Raw genomic sequence first — 20,719 nt, 5'->3', positions numbered from 1 at the left:
GAGGGTTTGCAGGATCAGGGGCAGTTTGTAGAAAATAGTTAGGGACCTTTCAAGGCTGAGTGGTGCTATACAATTTGCACATAGCAGTAAATGCAGTATTAGGTCATTAGAATAATCATTGCATGTTCTTATTTATAACTAATAAAGTATTTTGAGTATATATTTCCTTTTTAAGCCTTTCTTCATATGCACATCAAATTTTTCTAAAAAAGCACAGTATGAATAAGTGGTACAATGAAATGGAATTATGGACTGTGAGGATGAACAGTGCCTGATATATTGGAAATGGGTTCAAATACAACACGTCTATCTGAAACCTTGGGTGCTATGCAAGCGGTTAATATAGCAAAGATTGCATATTTTATCCTTGTTTTAGCTGGTCCTTTTATAAGAACAACTGTTATTGTCAGTCTAACCATTATCATATTTTAATAAGAGGAGATGTCTGAAGCACATCTGTGCTGCAACTAAGTAAACAAAGAATATTTAGTACTCTCCTAATGGCAGTAACAATAACTATGTGAGAGCTCTTTGGGGAGGAGGGAGGTAACTTTCTATTCAAAATCGAACTAGTGTATGTGGATTTATGCTGCTTTTTTCAAATGGAAGGGGGGAAATGTTTTGCTCTGGGAGATGAGAATTTACTAGTGGATTCAAGTGCAACTTTAGAGAAATACGATAGTATTAGATGTGGCAATATCACAGTATTGTTTTATTGGCAATTAGATTTCAAACTGGCAGGGATGTATGAAAATAAGCCTCAATTATGGGACTGTGGAGTTTCAGTGCCATCTGTCAACAGTTTGCTCCTTATGCCACAACATGTGTACCTTTGGAGGGGAAAAAAAGATTTAATAGCACGAGTGAAGAGGTAAAACACACCAAATTGTACTTCAGTTTTTATAACTAATGCTTTCATTTATGGGATTTGATGTGGTACAAACAAATTTACATCTACCGTGACACACAAGCTGCCAGGTCTCCTCGTTCTTGTGATATATTGTAAAGAAAAGCAATATATACTACTTGCAATCTTCTAGGAGTGCTTGCAAAATCTGATATAATACATGCATAAAAAAGGTGTCCCATAACTCCTTCCTGAATCATTTGCTGTTGTAAATAACCAGTCTTGTGAAAGAGATGGAAAAAATTAGGGCCCTGCCAACTTGTGGACATTAAAGATTTTCAAGGAACTTTTTGTGAGGGTTCTGCTCAAAATTCAGCTCAGGTGACCATATTATGACTATTTATTATCATTTGATTCTGTTATTTATTAGTAGTACAAGTCATTCTAAGACACTCAGCACCAGATTGCCATTATTAGAATACTTAGAGGCCCCAACCAATAGCAAGACCCCATTGGGCTAGTGGCTGCACAAACACATTGGGTATGTCTACACAGCCTTTGGGAGGTGTAATTCCCAGCGTGGATAGACATACATGTGCCAGCCCCACTCGAGCTACCGTCTAAAAATAGCAGTGTGGCTGTGGTGGCATACAGCTTTGGGCTTGCCAACCAAGTATAGTCCCACCCAACGTCTACCCAACCTGAGAATTATGCCTCCCAGATGCTGTGTAGATTTGCCTGTAGTAAGAGACAGTTCCTGCCCTGAACGCTTTCCAGTCTAAATAGACAATATAGACAGATTGGGAGAAGTAGATGCAACATACAAGAAGAAAACTAATATTTTGAGACTGTCCCAGATCCACAAAGGGACTTAGGCATTGCAATCCCCAAAGTTGAAATACCTTTTAGATGCCTGGAAAATCACTGGAACAATAATGGGATCCACAAAGTCTGAGTTAGGTACCCAGGCTTCCTACACAATGATTAATGTCTAAGTTCCTTTGTGGATCTGGCCCTAGAGGTTTTGTTCAAGGTCACAGAGGATGTCTTTAGAAGAACCAGGAAGTGAATTCAGATTGTCTTGAGTCCCAGGCTAGTGGCTGTAAGGAGGTTATCCTTCCTCCTGGAAGGATAGCCAGAGAAAAGCACACTTTATTCCAATCAAAAGAGAATCAGCATTCTCACAAAAATGGGGACTCAGTTTGGAGCAGAGTGGACATATTGGGAGAAGAAGTTGCTGAAATGACAGTGGCACAGATCCCCCCAAAATATACAGATGAGTAAGTGTTAGCCTGTGGCTGTAATCCTGCACTTATAGATGATGAGCAGTACTTTGAATTTTACCCAGTGCATTCACCTGTGGCTTTGGATAAAAAAATTGAGCTCTGTCCAATTTCTATAACAGTCAAGCTGGGCGGTTTCAATTTGTTTTGCAAGCCCACATCAGTTCAGCCTTTAAGTTTGCAAATCCAAAACCAGCCATAGTTCAGAGAAAGATTTTGCTTTATCCAAACCAATGCTGGGAGATGGTTAAGAATAATAATATGGTTTTGACTCATCCCTGTTCGGATTCTCTGCTTTTGGTCTTTCTTAATCAAAAACTAAAATCATTCGGACAAAGTATAGATTTGCTCTTGCTCTTTGCAAATATAATATGTAATACATTGATTACATCAGTGATTATATCAATTGCAAGAGAGGGTACTATTTCAAAGGCACTTTGAACAACTTTGTCAGTTGTAACAACATGTGAGCAGGTGGCATTTCCTCCTGTTTTAAAATGCAGTCAACAGATTCTGTGTGTGAACTCATCCCCTTCCTGGGGTTTGGTTTTTTAAGAAATTCACACAACATGAACTCTGGCCCAAGCCTTCACCCTGGCCCTGCTTGCTTCCAGGCTTCCTCCTTAAGATTACTCAACCCCAGAGTCTAGATTTCATCCTGTGCCACTCCTACCTGCCATGTATTCATGGTTGAGTTAATTAGCTACAGCCCCCTCGCCCCCCATAGTGAATCATCAGAAATCAATTGGCATCTTCCATTGCCTGCAGGGCTAACAGGGTGGGACACCAGAAGGAAGTAGGCAACCTGTTACAACCATTGTGCAAAGGCTTCTGGATCAATCCAATTTGTCTATTCCCATGCTTACATTTGAGATGCGCAATCTAAACGAAGGTGTGTGTGAGTGTATAATATATATATAAAATACATTTTAGATATGAATGATTTTTAAATCAGTTCATTAAATATTTTTAATTAAGTCTGCACAGTCATCCGTTTCTGCTTAAGGAGCCCAGGCAGGGGTCAAGACTGGGAAGTGTTGATAGCAAAGTTATCAATTTGTATGGATTTTCTTTTCATTCCCAGGTTGTGGTGCTTTGCCTGGATTGCTCCAGGATTCCTACACATGAGCTGGAGTACTTGTGGCACCTTAGAGACTAACAAATTTGTTAGTCTCTAAGGTGCCACAAGTACTCCTGTTCTTTTTGCGGATACAGATTAACACGGCTGCTACTCTGAAACCTACACATGAGCTGTAATTTAAATTCCCCTAATGTGCCTGCAGAGGAAGGGATATGTAGGAGTAGATGTTTCTCTGACACTAGACTAAATGAGAAGTAAATCCACAGAGTTCAAAGGAATTACACCAGTGTAAAACCCATGGGTGAGTGAGAAGAAAATTAGATTCCTTGTGTTCAGTGCTTAGCTGCTTGTACATGAACACTGATCACTACTGATTTAGGTTTCTTCCTTTTCTCTTCTCACAGGTAGCACCACGGAGTGCTTTCCCTCCTCTTTGAGGAGTCTGGGGAGAGGAAAGAAGCAGTAAAGAGTTGGCAACAGCAGTAGCTTCAGGCACAAGCCTTGCAAAAAGAGAGTCCCTGCATAGCATGAGCAGGCTGAGACGAATGGCAGGGGTGGGGGCAGTATTAAGGTCCACATCTGGAGAGGAGAATCTGGATGTGAAGGATAAATGGTGAGTAAACAGATAAAGAAATAAACTAAAGCTAAAGTAAAAATATGGAAAGAGACCAAAACAGCAGGAGCCAGAACAAAAAAGAAGGGCAAGAGACAAAAGAGAATTACAGGAGGAGGGGTGAGAAAAAGATGGCATTAGGCAAAAAGAAACAGATACACAAAAGTAGGTATTGGAAAAATTATTGAAGATAAGTATAAAAGAAGAAAGAGGAAGGAAAAAAGACTTACTAAGAGGTGACCTGATTTCTTGTGAATAAGAGTAGAGTTTGGCCAGTGTTATCAGTCCAGTTGCTTAATCATTTCTAGTATAGTTTCTGACACACGATTTTATTTTATGCACATTGAAAATTGGTGTCAAACATTTTGGACACTTTCCCACATTCTGTCGTGTCCCAGCTGGTTCAGATGCTGAGAACAGCGCTGGTTGAAATTTTATAAAAATGTCCCCACTTCTTGACCAACTATAAGAGGGGGGAGGGATAGCTCAGTGTTTTGAGCATTGGCCTGCTAAACCCAGGGTTGTGAGTTCAATCCTTGAGGGGGCCACTTAGGGATCTGGGGCAAAATCAGTACTTGGTCCTGCTAGTGAAGGCAGGGGGCTGGACTCGATGACCTTTCAAGGTCCCTTCCAGTTCTAGGAGATGGGATATCTCCATTTAAAAAAAAAAAAAAAAAGAGTGGATGTCCCTTTTTTAAAAATAGTGGAAAAAACTCTTTGAAGTGTGTGCGCTGAAATTTTCTAAAACAATAAGTATTTTCCTTTTAATAAACTTTTTTTCTGTGCAATTCCCCCCCCCGCCCCCCCGTTTTTGACCTGCTCTAGTTTACAGGGATATGGATCCTAGACCTACAAGGAGAAGCTCACAGTTATGCATGGTTCTAGAATGCTTTCAGTCCCTCATTTAGACCCAATTTAGCATGTAGTTAGCTTTGAGCACCTGAATGGTTCCACTGAAGTCAATGAGACTCTTCAGGTGCTTAAAGTTATGCATGTTTAAGTACCTTGCTGAACTTGTGTAAACTAAAATGTACCCACAGGTTATTTAAAAAAACAACAAAAAAAATCCACACTTGAGTTAAATGGAATGTTTGTAATAAAAAAAGATATTGCCATCTAGTGGTGATTTACAACATAGCTAGTTTTGGTGCATACCTGTGCCTTTTGTTGTTAAATCTTTTATTGCTCACTGACAGTGAAAAGCTAGATGTCTCTGTTTCCCCCCTGAGTGCTAGCTATTCAAACTTGCTCAGTTTTTACTCCACAAATGATGAAAGCTCATGAGCCTCACAAAAGCGCAGTGAAAGTCAATGAAGAAACAAAAGTGGCAGAATATTGGTGCAACCCTTCTGCCAAAATTAGGAGATTCATCTGCCAGAACCCATGGCACAGAGCCCTTGGATGCTGCAACTCCATGCAGAGCAGGGTGGTGGTGGTACAAGGTGCCTGCAAATCCCCCTCCCCTTCCATGCTGGATGCACATGCAGCCCCGGCAGTGGGTCGTTCTCACTCCAGAGACGGCATAGCCAAAGCAATATGTCTGCTATGGCCAGAGAGATGTCTGTACGTACGCTGTAGCCAGGAGACCCTGCTCCCTTGAGATTGGTGGCACTGGCCAGAAAGGCAGCTAGGATCCTCTCCCCCCAACCCCAACAGCCTTTGTGTAAGTAGTCTGCTTCAATGGAATTTACACCTTCTTACACCCCTGCCAAAACTGGGACTGAATATAGCCCTTAAACACTAACACAATAGATCATGCTGTGCTGCTTGCTTGGGGCTGGGCAAGGTGGCACATTGGAGGGCAGGATCTAATACTTATTGGGCTGATAAACTTGGAACCTCAGACACCAGAGCTCCTAGCTCAGTGCTGCAGGAAAAGCACATACTCTGAGGACTGCCCTTGGATTGAATTTAAATATCCAGAGAAAGCAGGGAAGTGTTAGAACCATAGGGTTAGGAGGGACTGCAAGGGTCATCTAGTCAAACCCCCTGCCAAGATGCAGAATTTGTGGTGTCTCAGCCATCCAAGACAGATGGCTATCCAGCCTCTTCTCCTGTTCCTCAAAGGACTCCTCCTGGGGGGGGGGGAGACTGATGTGGAGGATCTGGAGAAATAGATGGTTACTGCAGGCTTATAGCTAGGATCAATAGAACCAAACAATGGACTATACATGTTGAACGACAAGGCAAAATAGGTTGACTAGCTCCAACACTGGAGTCATTATTGCCTATAATAATAATGCTACTGGAGGAAAAAATATCTTTTAAAAAAAGCTCCTATGAAAAGAACAGAGAATTGAATTGCCAATAAGCCACAGCTTCACAATACCTGAGAATGTGATGATTAAAGATATGAATACAGAGGTATCTCTATAAAGCATAATGACTGAGGTTCCCTCTTGCCCCTTCAAGATCAGGTTTGATTCAAGAAGGTGGGATACTCAGTGTTTTCTGTTACAACTTTATCATGAGTCTTCCGATATCTGAAGTTTGTCTTAAAAACCTGATTCCAGGAGCTAGAATTCCTGCCTAAGAATCTCAACTGTCCATCTAAAATATTTTTTTTTCTTGCCCCAATGGTGTGGAGAAAAGCTTGAAAACGGGAAGCCTAAGGCCTGGTCTACGCTAGAAAATTAAGCTGGTTTAACTACATTGGTCAAAGGTGTGAAAAATCCACACCTCTGAGCAGCGTAGTGAAGCCAATCTACGTCCCCATGCTAGGTCGATGGAAGAATTCTTCTGTCAACCTAGTTACCACTGTTCAGGGATATGGATTACCTATGCCAACAAGAGAACCTCTCCCATTGGTATAGGCAGTGTCTACACTGAAGCGCTATAGCAGCACAGCTGTGCTGCTGTAGCGTTTTAAGTGTAAATAAGCCCTAAGTGCTCCAGCACTAGAAGATGAATAAAAAGAACCCTAAAATGTATTATTTAAATCAATCTGTTTATTTTGGGGCCTGACTCATGAGGTCTGAGCTCTGAGAGCTGACAATACTGAGTTCTGTGGTTTGGAATCCTGTTGACCGCATGGCCCTTGCTACTGTCAACAAATAGAACATACAGGTCATTCTTTGGGGCTATCCATCAAACAAAATGAAATCACAAGAGAGAAACTAAACACAGAAAGCATTCATGATTAGAGTAACCCTCCCACCTCACCACTTAATACCTACATGCCACATGCCGTAGGAAATGTTGTAATAGTCATATGTATTTACACTGATCTAAAATAATCATTGTGAAAATGGACCCAACCAAAAACTACTCTTCTGCTATAATGACCTTTGTGTAATGTAATTTTTTCCTGCAACTTAAAGAATTACTTGTACTTACGTGAACATGTGAGTAGAACTTTGAAGGCCAATGTCTATGCACTTACTATAGTTTGTGGTATGTATGTACTTGTCTGTAGGTACCGTTTTACATCCTTTTTGAGTATTGAAAGTAGAGATGACTTTTGTCAGTGTGAGCAGGATTGAGACCCAAATATTAAGGTAATTCATTAATACACATTTTTGTATGAAACAATGTCTTCTGTTTTTTCTTTTCTCTAAGTCCCATGTCACCAACACAAATTTTCAGGATGAATCTCAAGTTAATATTGTTGTTTTGTGGCTCACAAGGCAACCTTCCCTGGAAATCTGACATGGTGAACATTCTGCGAGTCTGCTGACAGATAGTGTGTGGGATTTCTTTAAACAAAAACCTATAGACTGGATTCAGAACAATCCCAGGTGATCGCCTCTTCTTGCAGCAGTTCCATTGCTCAGGTAGTCTCTCTACCATTCTCAAGCAGTCAGACAGGGAGGGATCAGTAATTTCATTGCCAGCCCAATCTGGGCCTTGTGGGCAAACAGAGTTCTGGGTGTCTGGAGTCAGCAGGCACATCTCCAGGGGCTTGTTTGCCAGAGTAAGAATTTCAAGAAAGCAGCACAAATCACGAATAGAGAAGCTGACATTGAACAATGGAGGCTGAAGGGCCTGATCTGATTCCTGAAGTCAATGGGAGTCTTTCCATTGCCTTCAGTGGGAGGTAGATCAAGGCTAAAATAAAGTGTCACTTTAAGCAAACCCAATCCACAATTCTGTTCGTTCCAGAGGGTTTTACCTACTGATGTTTCCCACAAACAAGGTAAGGATTGGGGGGAGGGGAACAAGAAGAAAAGAGGAAAAAATGAAAGAAAGAAAAAGCTCCAAGTAGCTCCTGACAGATGGTGCTAGAAAATGAGTATCTCTTTGGCACTGTGAATGCTCCCTCCGGGGTTCCTCATTCTCTGATATTCTCTCTCTCTCTCTCTCTCTCTCTCTCTCTTATTTTCCCTTTGCTTGCTCCCTGACACTTGCCTTCATTTGCTGTAATTTAAATGAGAGCGCAGAAACGGGATATTCAATTTTAATCTGTAAAGAGCTACTCCTGGGTTTGAAGCAGCCATTTAACATGCAGGATGAGTGAAAAGAGGAATGGAGACCAGGGCTGCTGGCTGTCAGTTTCTGCCAGAGCAGTTGCTGCCATTCCTTGGCTGCTATCAAAGATTCATCAGGGGGAAGTCACTGCTTTGCAGACAAAAATAACAGATGGTCGTTCATGTTTGCCTTACTCCAGGGGCCTTGCCACAGTGAGCAAGGTCCAAGAGAATTTGAATAACTGGGGGTGTTCTTTTGTGTGTGCATTCGTGCGTATTTGAGATTTTTTTTTGTTTTTGTCTTTGGATTTTTATAAACTTGCTAATGAATTTAATGATGAACCTATAGATTTCCTGAGATGCTTGCAGGATGCGTTCGTTTTGAAGTGAGTTTTAATTAAGTTTTTCAGCTCTCATCCAGCATTTAGGACAGTTCTGTTGCAAAACAAGCAGCTTACCGCAGGTGGCGGGGCATTGATGTAGCTTTAAAATCATCTTTTCCTGCTGCCAACCTAAATAAACATGGGTCTCTTTGGGAAAAATACCCATAATGTTATCCCCCCCACCCCTTCAGCAAACTAAATACCATGTAAGCAAAATAAATACATGTCAATCAGAGAGAGTTTGAGCAGAATAAAATAATCAGTTTCAATATTTCTCTGTATTTTTAGTTCATTTGAGTTATACCTCCTGCAACTCGGAGAGTTTTTAGACTAGTTGGTTCATCTTTACAGTTACCTAAAACTCATCAGCAGTTTGTCTGATTTCAGACATCTATTAAATATCAGATGTGACAAAAAAGGGACCTTTTTTTCCCCTGTCTTGCCTTTTTTTAATGCTCTATTGCTAACAAATGCCTAGATTGTTATTCATATATTGTGCAGTTGAAACTCATTGCCAACTAGTGAAGAATGTACATATGAAGAAATTAGGTTGCAATGAAGCAAAGTTACTTATGATTTTCCCTCTGCTTTTTCCATTGTGTTCACAATTTTTCCTTCCTCTAAGTGGTTGTCATTTCCCAAAACTTCAAACAGGGCTGAATCTACCCTATGCGATTGAGGCTTCTCATGCCTTCAGTAAAGATGGCTACTATTTCACAGTGTGTGCAGGCAAAGGCTAGGAAGTATGTTTTGAATGGGGGGATGTGGGGTGAGGTCCACTGCAGCAGCCACTCTAGTCTCTTTGGCCTGGTCCACACTAACCCCCCACTTCGAACTAAGGTACGCAAATTCAGCTACGTTAATAACGTAGCTGAATTCGAAGTACCTTAGTCCGAACTTACCGCGGGTCCAGACGCTGCAGGCAGGCTCCCCCGTCGATGCCGTGTACTCCTCTTGCTGAGCTGGAGTACCGGCGTTGACAGTGAGCACTTCCGGGATCGATTTATCGCGTCTAGACAAGACGCGATAAATCGATCCCAGAAGATCGATCGCTTACATCCGGACCAGGAAGTAAGTATAGACGTACCCTTAGTCTAGTCTCTAGCCACTCTTGCCTCCACCCTCCAGTGACATGAGGGGCAGAGGGAGTGACACGCAGGTGCAGAAACATAGATCAGCCCCCACAATATTTCCTTTGTGGGGAGGCTAGCTCCCATTGCTCCTGTGTGCCGGGGGCTGCCCCTAGTAAAGAGGTTTCCCATTGTTTTCAGTGGAAGAAAAGCCCCAGGTTGCTCTCAGAGGAGATGGACGCTATGTCACAACAGCCATCGAGTTTCTCAGTCTCCAGACCTGCCTGTGTGTGACACAAGCAAAATATATGAAATGTGGAACACCTGGGTTTTGTTGCCTGTTGCACCCTGACTGACAGATTATAATGGTTTTTAAGTATAACACCTATTTAAGGTTATTTTCTCATTGAATGAAATAAGAGGTTATTAAAAAGAAAACTGTAAAACATGTGTGACCATAAGGATTCTCCATGCAGGCTGTCCGCAGGCTTTGGACCCTAGATATTCAGTTCCACAGCCAAGACCTCCACCATTTGAGCTAAAGCTTATCCTTTATGTGGAGTAGATATTAGAGGAGTTTGCAACACACTCTTGACCAAAGGATTACACCGCTATTTGCTAGACAGCCATAGAAAGTTGGGGATCAGTACTCCTGGGTCCTCTTCCTGGCTCTGTGTAAGAAATGTGGTCTGATGACTAGGCAGTGGTTACAGACAGGGTAGCCAAGCCCAGAGATTTGTCATGCACTGTCCTGTTCTCCATTCCATCACAAGTGACCCCATGCAACCTCTTACTTGTTTGTAAGATGGGGAAATGTAACTTGCCTGGCTCCAGGTCGGGGTATGAGGCCTTGCTCAGTAAAGAGGTATTAGGTGAACAGAAATGTAAACAGCAATTGAGTGAAAAAGGTGAGATTTAAACTAACTCTCCTGACTCCCAACTAAGTGCACCTTCCCCTAGCCTAAAGATAGTTTGGTGTGAATGCTTTCGCTCTGCCCAGCTATGCAATGCTAATGAGCAATGTGTAGTAGCGGCTGGCACTTCTGAAGCATGGACCTTTTCCACCCAGACTAGGCAGACTGTGATCCTGAAATTGGGGCAGAGGCACACAGTGCATTCCTCTGGTGGATTCAGTGTGGATGTGATGAGGCATCCTTTTCAGATAGGGGGAAATGAGGAGAAGCAGCAGGCACTGGGATTGGGGCCTTGGCAGCTGTAGTGTTTGGAGGCTGTGGGTTGTGAGTGCTGGTGCAGGAGGAACTGAAATGACTGTTGTAGAGTCAAAACGTTACACACGTCACAATAATCTCTCTCTCAGTTGGACACACAACCTTAATTATGACTTCAAACGTATGCCATGCACATATGTCAATGCTGAGTGTTTTCTGAGGTGGTGATTAGATTGTTTGTTTGTTACACTGTGAGGGAAATTAATGTTTGTTTACTGATCTGTTGGAGGCCAAAGGAAGTTCCTTGTGAAGATGAAGAGTCTGTCATCTTTGGTGAAAAATGTGTCATGTGGGCATTGGGGAACCTTTTAAGAGGTGTCCCATAACTTATTTCCATGTTTTTAGGGGGAATGTGACACTTACCCAACCGTAATCCTTTTAAAAAATGTTTTTGGCTTTGGAAAGCATTATATTATAACCTGTCCCCTGCTGGGATCATGACAGGAGGCAAAGCCCAAACCCAGTGTATTCTCTGCCACAGGGATAATGCTGCTTAGGGTGGGATTTCACAGGTAGCCCCAGTGCACAGTGCTATCGGATGGGATGTGCTTTCCCCCTGTGCAGAACCAACACGCACACCCACCATCCACTTGCCAATGCTTGCTGCTGTCAACAGCATGTGTGTTAGTGGTTCTGGGGACTGAACCATGCCCCAGCCCACAGATCATACCCCTTATGGGTGTGGGATGGTGGTTTAGGTAGGCATGTCCCCAAATACAGTTCTGTGCTCTGCAGAGTCCTTCTGCATCATTGCTTTAGCTCAGTGGGGAGTTCTGTGTAAAGCCTGATGGTGGGTTATGTCCCAGACTAAGGTCCACAGTGCTGAGAATTCATAATAACCTTAACTGCAAAGAATTGTGGGAAAGGGTTTTGTGACTGAGCGCTCTCTCTCTCTCTCTCTCTCTCTCACTTACTTTCTCAGGACTCTAAACCACAAGGTATTCGTGGAAGGTGTGGATCTTAGTGTGGTTGCTTTTAGAGAACTTATTTACATCTCAGAACCTTTCTGTAGCAACATTCTTTCATCTTGTGATCTCAAAGCACTTCCATTAAGCCTCACAACATGCCTCTGAGGAAGGGAAGTTACTATCACCCCCATTTTACAGATGAGGCAACTGAGGCACAGAGACGTGTAATGACTCATCCAAGTCATTACCGCAAGTCAGTGGAAGAGACCTGACACCCAGACAAATGCTCCAACCACCATGTACTCCTGCTTGCTTGATAAATAGGGTTTGGCAAACTGGGCAAGAAAAAGGGAACCAAGCTGAATTTCCACCCAAAATTCACACTGAAATTGATCTGAGCCTCCTTGAGGTTCAGAAGGTATGTGAATATTATAAAATTACTTTTCATTTTTTAATCTATTTCTGTCTTTCCATTTCTAGCTTGTACCCCAAATGAGAAACTCTGTTTTCTTGATATTTCTAGCTCAGCCAGCAGCAGGAAGAACCCAAAACCTCTCAGGATGGTAGAGAGCTAGATGGAAAACTTCAAAGTTTTGCTGCAGAATGGAAACAAGATTTTCTTGATATTTTTGATGGCAAATCCTCTCCCTCTTTCAACGAGCTTTCCCACATAGCTTATTCTTGGGAGATTTCCAGTACAATACTGCACACTCAAGTGGTTTACAGAATCTAAACTTTAGATACTGCAATTGCAGGAATACAGTACAATTGAGCTCGATACAAGAGAAACTGGATGAAATTCTATGCCCTGTGATATACAGGACATCACACTAAAAGATCTTCTGGTGTTAAAGTCTATGAAGAAGCAGCCAAATTTGTAGTCAAACCTACAAATAGTTTCAAAATTTGCTCATAATTAGCTCTGAAGCCTTTAAAAATAGGGCTTAGCCCAGCATTATTGACAGACTTGTAAGTACATCAGCATTGTTAGGCTTAGCTATAAATTCATCACAGCGAGAACAGTCTCCATATAATACATTATTTAATGTCATCAGCTAATTTATCTGTTTACTGAGTCCAAAGAGCCTGACTAATGTAGTGAAATATATTTCACTAGTTGACCATAGTTCTGTGTATCTAAAAATAAAGCTTAATGGGTTTTGCTGATAGATGATCTTGGACTTCATTATAATGATTGCCGTGGAGCTACAGTAGCTTTCTCCTTCTGATAGTAAAAAATTTACTGAGCTCAAAATTACTGTAACGATTTTCACTTACCGTATATATGTCAAAGCACAAGTCTTTGGTTTGTTGTACTTTATGATACAAGGACCAGATCATGCAGTCTTTAGTTTAGCAAAATCACATTGGAGTCAATAACCCACATCTAAGATTCTCATCTGTTAAACACCTATTTTTCAGTCCGTTTTGCATATAGATTGCACCAGCTTGGATTCTCTCTTAGGCCCAAGTAAACTGACTACCACCCCACAAGCTACTGTTGTGTGATTTACACCAGTGGTTCTCAAACTAGGGCCGCCGCTTGTTCAGGGAAAGCCCCTGGCGGGCCGGGCCGGTTTGTTTACCTGCCTCATCCGCAGGTTCGGCTGATTGCGGCTCCCACTGGCCGCGGTTCGCCGCTCCAGGCCAATGGGGGCTGCAGGAAGGGTGGCAAGCACATCCCTTGGCCTGCGCTGCTTCCTGCAGCCCCATTGGCTTGGAGTGGTGAACCGTGGCCAGGGGGAGCCGTGATTGGCCGAACCTGCAGACGCGGCAGGTAAACAAACCGGCCCAGCCCGCCAGGGGCTTTCCCTGAACAAGCGGCGGCCCAAGTTTTGAGAACCATCCAACTCCCAAGCCGGTAGGAAGCGACCTGGGGGAGGTGACGGACTGGTACCTTGACCCCGGTAAGCCTCAGCGTGTTTCGGTAGGACCCCCCCACTGAGCCAGTAGTAAGGTCCTACGGCCCTGTAACGAGGGCTTGTTCCATGGACTCTGGCCACTAGGCCGTGCAGCCCTGCAACCAGGGGCGGTTATATGGACTCTGGCCACTAGGCTGTGCTACCCGGCGACAAGGGTTTATCCTATGGACTCTGGCCACTAGGCCGTGCTGCCCTGTAACGAGGGGTGTAAACCCTCACATTCCCCCATGGGCAGCCAATGTAGGTTAAACCTCTTAGTACATGGTAAGAATTATAAACAAACATTCTGTCTTATTCTCATTTAGAATTATGATCATTATGGTCATTAAATGTACAATAGACTATACAGAAGTTGAAGTCCCAATTGTCTTGAGTCCCCAGTGACTGTAAATAGACAGATCATTTTGTAGTGTACATACCTGATGAATAGGCTATTAATTTTAGAGTAAATATTTTATTGTGGCTGATGTAATATTTTGTGACCATACTCTTGTTGGTTAGGAGGTCTTGATAACTATAATGCAACCCTATTTCACAGTCCTATGCTATAACCTGACAATGATGTGGTGACTTCCATTTGTGCTATTAATGGACTGGGTTAAGCACAAGCCTCTACAAAGATACATTTTTAAATTCTACCTCTACCAGACCTATAATACAAAAGGGGTGGGCTTTTGACTAAGGCACAGGCCCGGCAAAGAGACAAATGTTTTACCACAGACTGCTTGTGTGACCTCAGGCAAATCCCTTAACCTCTCTGTGCCTCAGTTTCCTCATCTATAAAATTTGTTGTTATTGTGAGGATTGATTGACTATTTGTAAAATGCTTCTACATCCTTGGAAGGAAGGCACAGAATAAGACAGAAGAATTATTGTAATGTAATAATAGGAGACAGATATACACAGCTTGGGTCCCAATCCAGTTCCCACTTCAGACAATACTATTTTAGGAGTTGGATTAGGCCCCTGGAGATCATAGCTGAGTGAAAACAACAAATAATTTGTCAAAACTCATATTTTTCTGTGACACTATCTGTGAACAGATTGAAAAATTGTAATGAATTTATTCATTGCAAAATCATTCCATAATTGCTCTACAGCTCATTTGCTAAATATTTCTTGAAAATATTTGTGTTGTGTAACATACCAGTAAGTCATGTGGCACAGTTTCTGTTTTCTGGTTGGATGGCTTGTGTAACGAATAGAAAGTGAATGACAAATATAATCAAATATACAATTCAAAACTCAGGCTGTATCAATTAGATGAATAATCCAATCAGGGAACTGAAACTGTATCACTGTATGCTATGTAGACTAATTACATATACTGCAAATTGTCATGTGGCATTGCTTCCCTCCCCTATTGGAGGACTTATGTAACTAACTAACACAATTGTGAATTGAGAATTTTATAATCATGCATGCAACTAAAAATTCACTTTCAGCAGTATTTGATCTAAAAATTCACTTTTTGCAATATTAATGGTAATAATGCTTGAGTGCTTAAATATTTATGAAACAAATATCAAAATTCACTGCAGCGTGAATATCTAGGGACAATTTTTTTCTTCTAGGATCTCAGCTCTACTGACAACACCCTGGCACCTAGACAGGATAAATCTGTATTTGTATTTGATCCAATGGAGCAGGGCCGGCTCCAGGCACCAGCCCACCAAGCCTGTGCTTGGGGTGGCGCGGCGGGGTGCTCTGGCCCGAGAGCAGGGCCGCGACTGGGCTCGCCGCCCTCCCCGTGGCACTCCGGCCGGTCGGGGAGAGCGGAGGGCCCCGGCTGGGCTCGCTGCCCTCCCCGCGGCGCTCCGGCCGGTCGGGGAGAGCGGAGAGCCGCGGCGGGCTCGCTGCCCTCCCCCCGGCGCTCCAGCCGGTCGGGGATTGTGGGCCCGCGGCCGGGATCGGCGCCCTCCCCTGCCGCAATGGGGGGCGGGGGCGGGGGAGGGCGGCCGGTGGCTTTTTTGCCTAGGGCAGCAAAAAAGTCAGAGCCGGCCCTGAATGGAGGACTGCTTGTTGTTGTTGTTGTCTCCCCCCTGCTACATAAGGACCTCCCAATGGAAGAACATTGAGTCTGGGTTACAGATATTTGTGGAACTTAACCTTTGTATTCTATTTTTTTAAATAAAAAAGCCATTTGTGAGTGGTGAAAGGGACAACTCTTGTTTGTGCATGTGAGCAACATCAACTCTATTTTGTTAATCCACTGAGGATAAAGTGAAATGATAGCATGTGCACCAACATTGACCATATATGGAGCTTCACCAAGTAACTGTTTCATCAGATGTCATAAACACTGTTAAAAGAATATAACCATCCATCATAGTTACTTGACAGAAAGCTGCCAGTCAAGGATACTGCTCAGGCAAAAAAAAAAAACCAACAACCCACAAATCATCCTCTGGAAAAGAAAAAGGTCAAATGGTATTAATTAATTAATTTGGTATGAATTAATTAATTCATTGTACTTAAAAGCATATTCTTAAATAGCATCTTGATTGAGAATAAACGCCTCGTTGATCTTAGACCTATTGGGCTGGGATCAGTAGAACAGCCAAACAAAATAATGACAGACAGTATGACATACAACATGCAGCACCGAATTCATTCCTAAAAATATACACTTGGTGTAAATATCAGGAACTTACATAAGAGAGAGAACTGAAAGAGATGAGATGGCCTAGTACACACTGTGCAAGGGACAGCAGTAGGTGCATGCTGAACAAAATTGAGTAACAACACTAACTGCTATACTACCTTGGAGCCCGATGGGCCATCAGCCTACCAGAAGAGGTGTGACCACAGGAAGTGGGTATGCTCAGTTGCAAAATTTCTACTTCACATGAAGTAAACAGAGCATAAAGTAAAGCAGCACAAGGTTGTCAGCCCTACCACGTATCACTGAGGTAGTCAACCAGTTTGTTTGTTTGTTTGTTTTTGTTTGTTTGTTTGTTTGTTTGTTACTGGTTATATGGTGGTGGTACTTACGAGCCCCAGTTGTGGAGCAGGACCCCATTGTGCTTGGTGCTCTAAACAAACAATATAGCTAGTACTCAGTAACTGTGTGGCGGCAAATAGTTAACAGCAGTTCCAGCCTTGCCAGTGGCTTAGTGATTCCTGTGGTTTATCTTGTAATCACTTCATCACTTTCTGGGCAGTGTAGCTGCCCTCCTTTCTCTCCTCAAACGTTGCCTTTGTAAGCCAGTATGGTCTACTTCTTCTCAGCTCTCCTGGAATGCATTCCCTCAGTGTGCGTGACCTCTACAACTGCTCAGATTTTGCCAAAAGGCATCATGCAAGCACAGTTAGGAACCTAGGAATTGCCAGACTGAATCAGACCCATGGTCCATCAAGCCCAGTATCCTGTCTGACCATGGGCAGCACGGGAGGCATCAGAGGCTACATATACTCTATGAACTAGGGGTGTGATTCCTAGCTTGTGTAGACATACTTGTGCTAGATCTTATCTGAGCTACTATGCTAAAAAGAGTAGTGTGGCCATGGAAGCACAGACAGTGATGGAACATGCTAGCTGCCTTGAGCACAAACCCACCCGAACCCTGTGCATATGTACTTGGGGCTGCTAGTGTGTGCCGCTGTGCCTGTGCTATTGTGGCTACACTACTATTTTTAGTGCACAAGCTCATGAGAACTAGCCTGAGTGTGTCTACATGAGCTGGGCATCATACCCCCAGATCATAGCATAGATGTAGCCAGAGAAGCAAGATACCCTACAGTAGACAAATGTGGGATAGTCTGTCACGTGGTAAGTGTGGACTCACTTAATTGTATTGTGGAAAAAGCTGTTGTGTGGACACAAGTCAAACATGTTTACTCTAAGCTGGTCAGATGGGAGTGTCACAAAACCATGGTTGCACTTGAGGAACAGACTGGGCCTTGGTGGTAAAACAAGACAGTATTTAAACAAAATGAGTTCTTATCTGCAGAATTGTAGAGGGGTTTCAAAAGCAAGGAAAAACAAAATGGACCAGGTTCTGCTCTCTGTTACGTTGGGGGTAAATCTGGAGTAACTCTGAAGCTACCGGTATTACTCTGGGTGTATGTGTAGCATTACCTCTGCGCATTTTGAAATAGAATTTAACTAACCTGCTATTTGTATCTGGATGTTAATCTGCAGAGAGGTGGATCATGTTGCCTAGAATGTGCCCCTCCCCATTCCCCACCTCTTCTCCTTTCCTATTTCATGATCATGGCCTTTGCCTATTTTTTGTATGATCTCTTGGGCACGGGAAGCTTTTGCAGAGGTTCAGATGTGCTTATTTGCATCTCAGCAGCTTTTCTCTGTATTTACATTTCCCATTGTTCTGTCTAATTCCTGGGTGGAAGTAGATGCATAGAAACTATGATTTTATGGCCACTTTATGCTTTACCTTTTAAATGCCCCCCACCCCAAAAACAAAGCAAAGCAACCAGCCAAACAAAAACAAACACTCTCCCCGCTTTATGGTATTCTATAGTAATGTTCCAAAATGCTATTAACATTTACAAGCTGTAGAATAGTGTAGTATTTTTATAGCAGTCTGTAGGGCTGCAATAAGCATGCAGAATACTTTGAGCATACAGAGAGTTAAATGTGGGGGTGGGGACTGGAAAATTAGATAGAAAGGAAATTGCTAAATCTATTGCAACGTTGCCAGGATCCATCTCCGAAATTATTTATCTCCTTTTCATAGTCATTGGAGACAGCTATGGAAGATAACCAGATGTTCAAGCATTTTTTTTTTTTTTATCACATTCAAAGGACTTGTGTCTTAGCAACAACAACAGTCAATGTTTAAAAACCCTTTGCTGGCCCAAATCAAGGCAAAGTGTTTATATGTGCAAACAAATCCAAAACTACATAGAAAGTTCTTGTGGTTTGAGGCAATGGCATAGGAAAATGCACAAAGTGCAGTTAAAGCTGAAAATCCCTGTAGACCAGCTCTATTAGAAACAAGCCTTTAGCAAGCCTGTAAAGTTCTCTGCCATTTCAAGAACAGCCTGTAATGTAAATAAGGGAATATGCCAACGAAATGAGGAAGCTGCTATTATAAATGAAGTGGGCATGGTGTGAATTTTCCCTTTCTTTTAGATTAACATGAACACCTTTTCCTGAGTGTTTTCAAATATAACTTCAATTGCTCTCTGAGGCTCCTCTTTACGAGGAATAGACTCCCTTCCTCCTGTGGAAAGCAATAGCAAAATATTGTCAAAAAAGTAGCTGTTTGAGTTAATTAGAATGACAACATTAAATACTGAAATAGTTTTCTCATCTGAAATGAATTTCTTCTAGAAAACATCACTGGAAGGGAAAGATCTGTCTGGATCACACCACAACTGCAACCGGCAGTCTGAGTAGAAAGGATAAAAATTGCGTAGGACTGAAGACTGAACAACTTTGTCAGCCTTAGAACAGGGTTGAGGCAAACTGATCAGACAGTGGGAGGATACTTACACTAGTGCTGTCCACGTTCCAGGGTTACTATTTATTGAAATTACAATAGTGCTTAGAGCAGTGGTTCTCAACCTTTCCAGACTACTGTATCCCTTTCAGGAATCTGATTTGTCTTGCGTAACACAAATTTCACCTCACTTAAAAAGTACTTGCTTACAAAATCAGACACAAAAATACAAAAGAGTCACAGCACACTAGTACTGAAAACATTTCTTACTTTCTAATTTTTACCATATAATTATAAAATAAATCAATTGGAATATAAATATTGTACTCTACATTTCAGTGTATAGTTTATATAGATCAGTATGAACAAGTCATTGTCTGTATGAAATTTTAGTTTGTCTAGTGCTTTTTATGTAGCCTGTTAAACTAGGCAAATATCTAGATGAGCTGATGTACCCCGTGGAAGATCTCTGCGTACCCCCAGGAGTATGTGTAACCCTGATTAAGAACCACTGGCTTAGAGGCACCAACTGAGATCAGACTCCCCACCCCATTGTGGTAGGCACTATTCACACCCAGACCCGACTCTGTCCCCAAAGAGCATACAAACTAAACAGACAAGACAATGCGTGAGAGGGGAAATGGAAGCACAGAGAGGTTTGTTGTTTATAGGGATAGTGAGATTGAGTTATAATAGTAAATGTTGGAAGAACAGTAGTAAATATAAGAATAAAGTTGGTATTTGGAGGAGATGTAAACCCTCAAACTTCAGAGAATAAGCCAACCTTTTACTGCTGGTGCTGTTCTCTGGGGCCAGAGAGGCAAGGTGGGTGAGGTAACCTCTTTTATTGGATCAGCTTCTGTTGGTGAGAGAGAAGCGTTCCAGCTACCCAGAACTCTTATTCAGGTCTGGGAAAGGTATTCAGAGTGTCACAGCTAAATACAAGATCAAACAGATAGTTTAGCACAAATAGTTGGCACATATTCTAAGGCAGTGGTTCTCAGCCGGGGGGGGGGAGGGGGGAAGGATACACAGAGGTCTTCCAGGGGACACATCAACTCATCTCAATATTTGCATAGTTTTACAACAGACTACATTAAAAAGCACTAGTGAAGTCAGTGCAAACTAAATTTCGTACAGCCAAAATGAGAAAGCAAGCATCTAATAATAGTCTGGGGTGACACTTTTGTATTTTTATGTCTGATTTTGTAAGCAAGTAGTTTTTAAGTGAGGTAGAACTTGGGGTACGCAAGACAAATCAGACTGAAAGGGGTACAGTAGTCTGGAAATGTTGAAAGCCACTGTTCTAAGGGACCATTCAAGGTGAAATGGCCCATTAAAATCTCTGTAGTCATCAGATGAAAAAGGGGTTACAGATTGTTGTAATAAGCCATAAATGCAATGTCTTTATTAAGACCTGGTCTACACTACACGGTTAGGTCAACGTAAGCTGCCTTGCATCAACCTAGCTGTGGAAGTGTCTCCACTTAAATTTGACTCCTGCCAATGTAAGTGCCTCTCTACACCAAATTAGTAACACCACCTTCCGGAGTGGCTTAGAGGCAGGGT

The sequence above is a fragment of the Terrapene carolina genome, unplaced genomic scaffold (assembly GCF_002925995.2).
Source record: "Terrapene carolina triunguis isolate 2854851 unplaced genomic scaffold, T_m_triunguis-2.0 Scaffold148, whole genome shotgun sequence".
Classification (NCBI taxonomy): Eukaryota; Metazoa; Chordata; order Testudines; family Emydidae; genus Terrapene; species Terrapene triunguis.
This window is presented reverse-complemented; position numbering follows the sequence as displayed.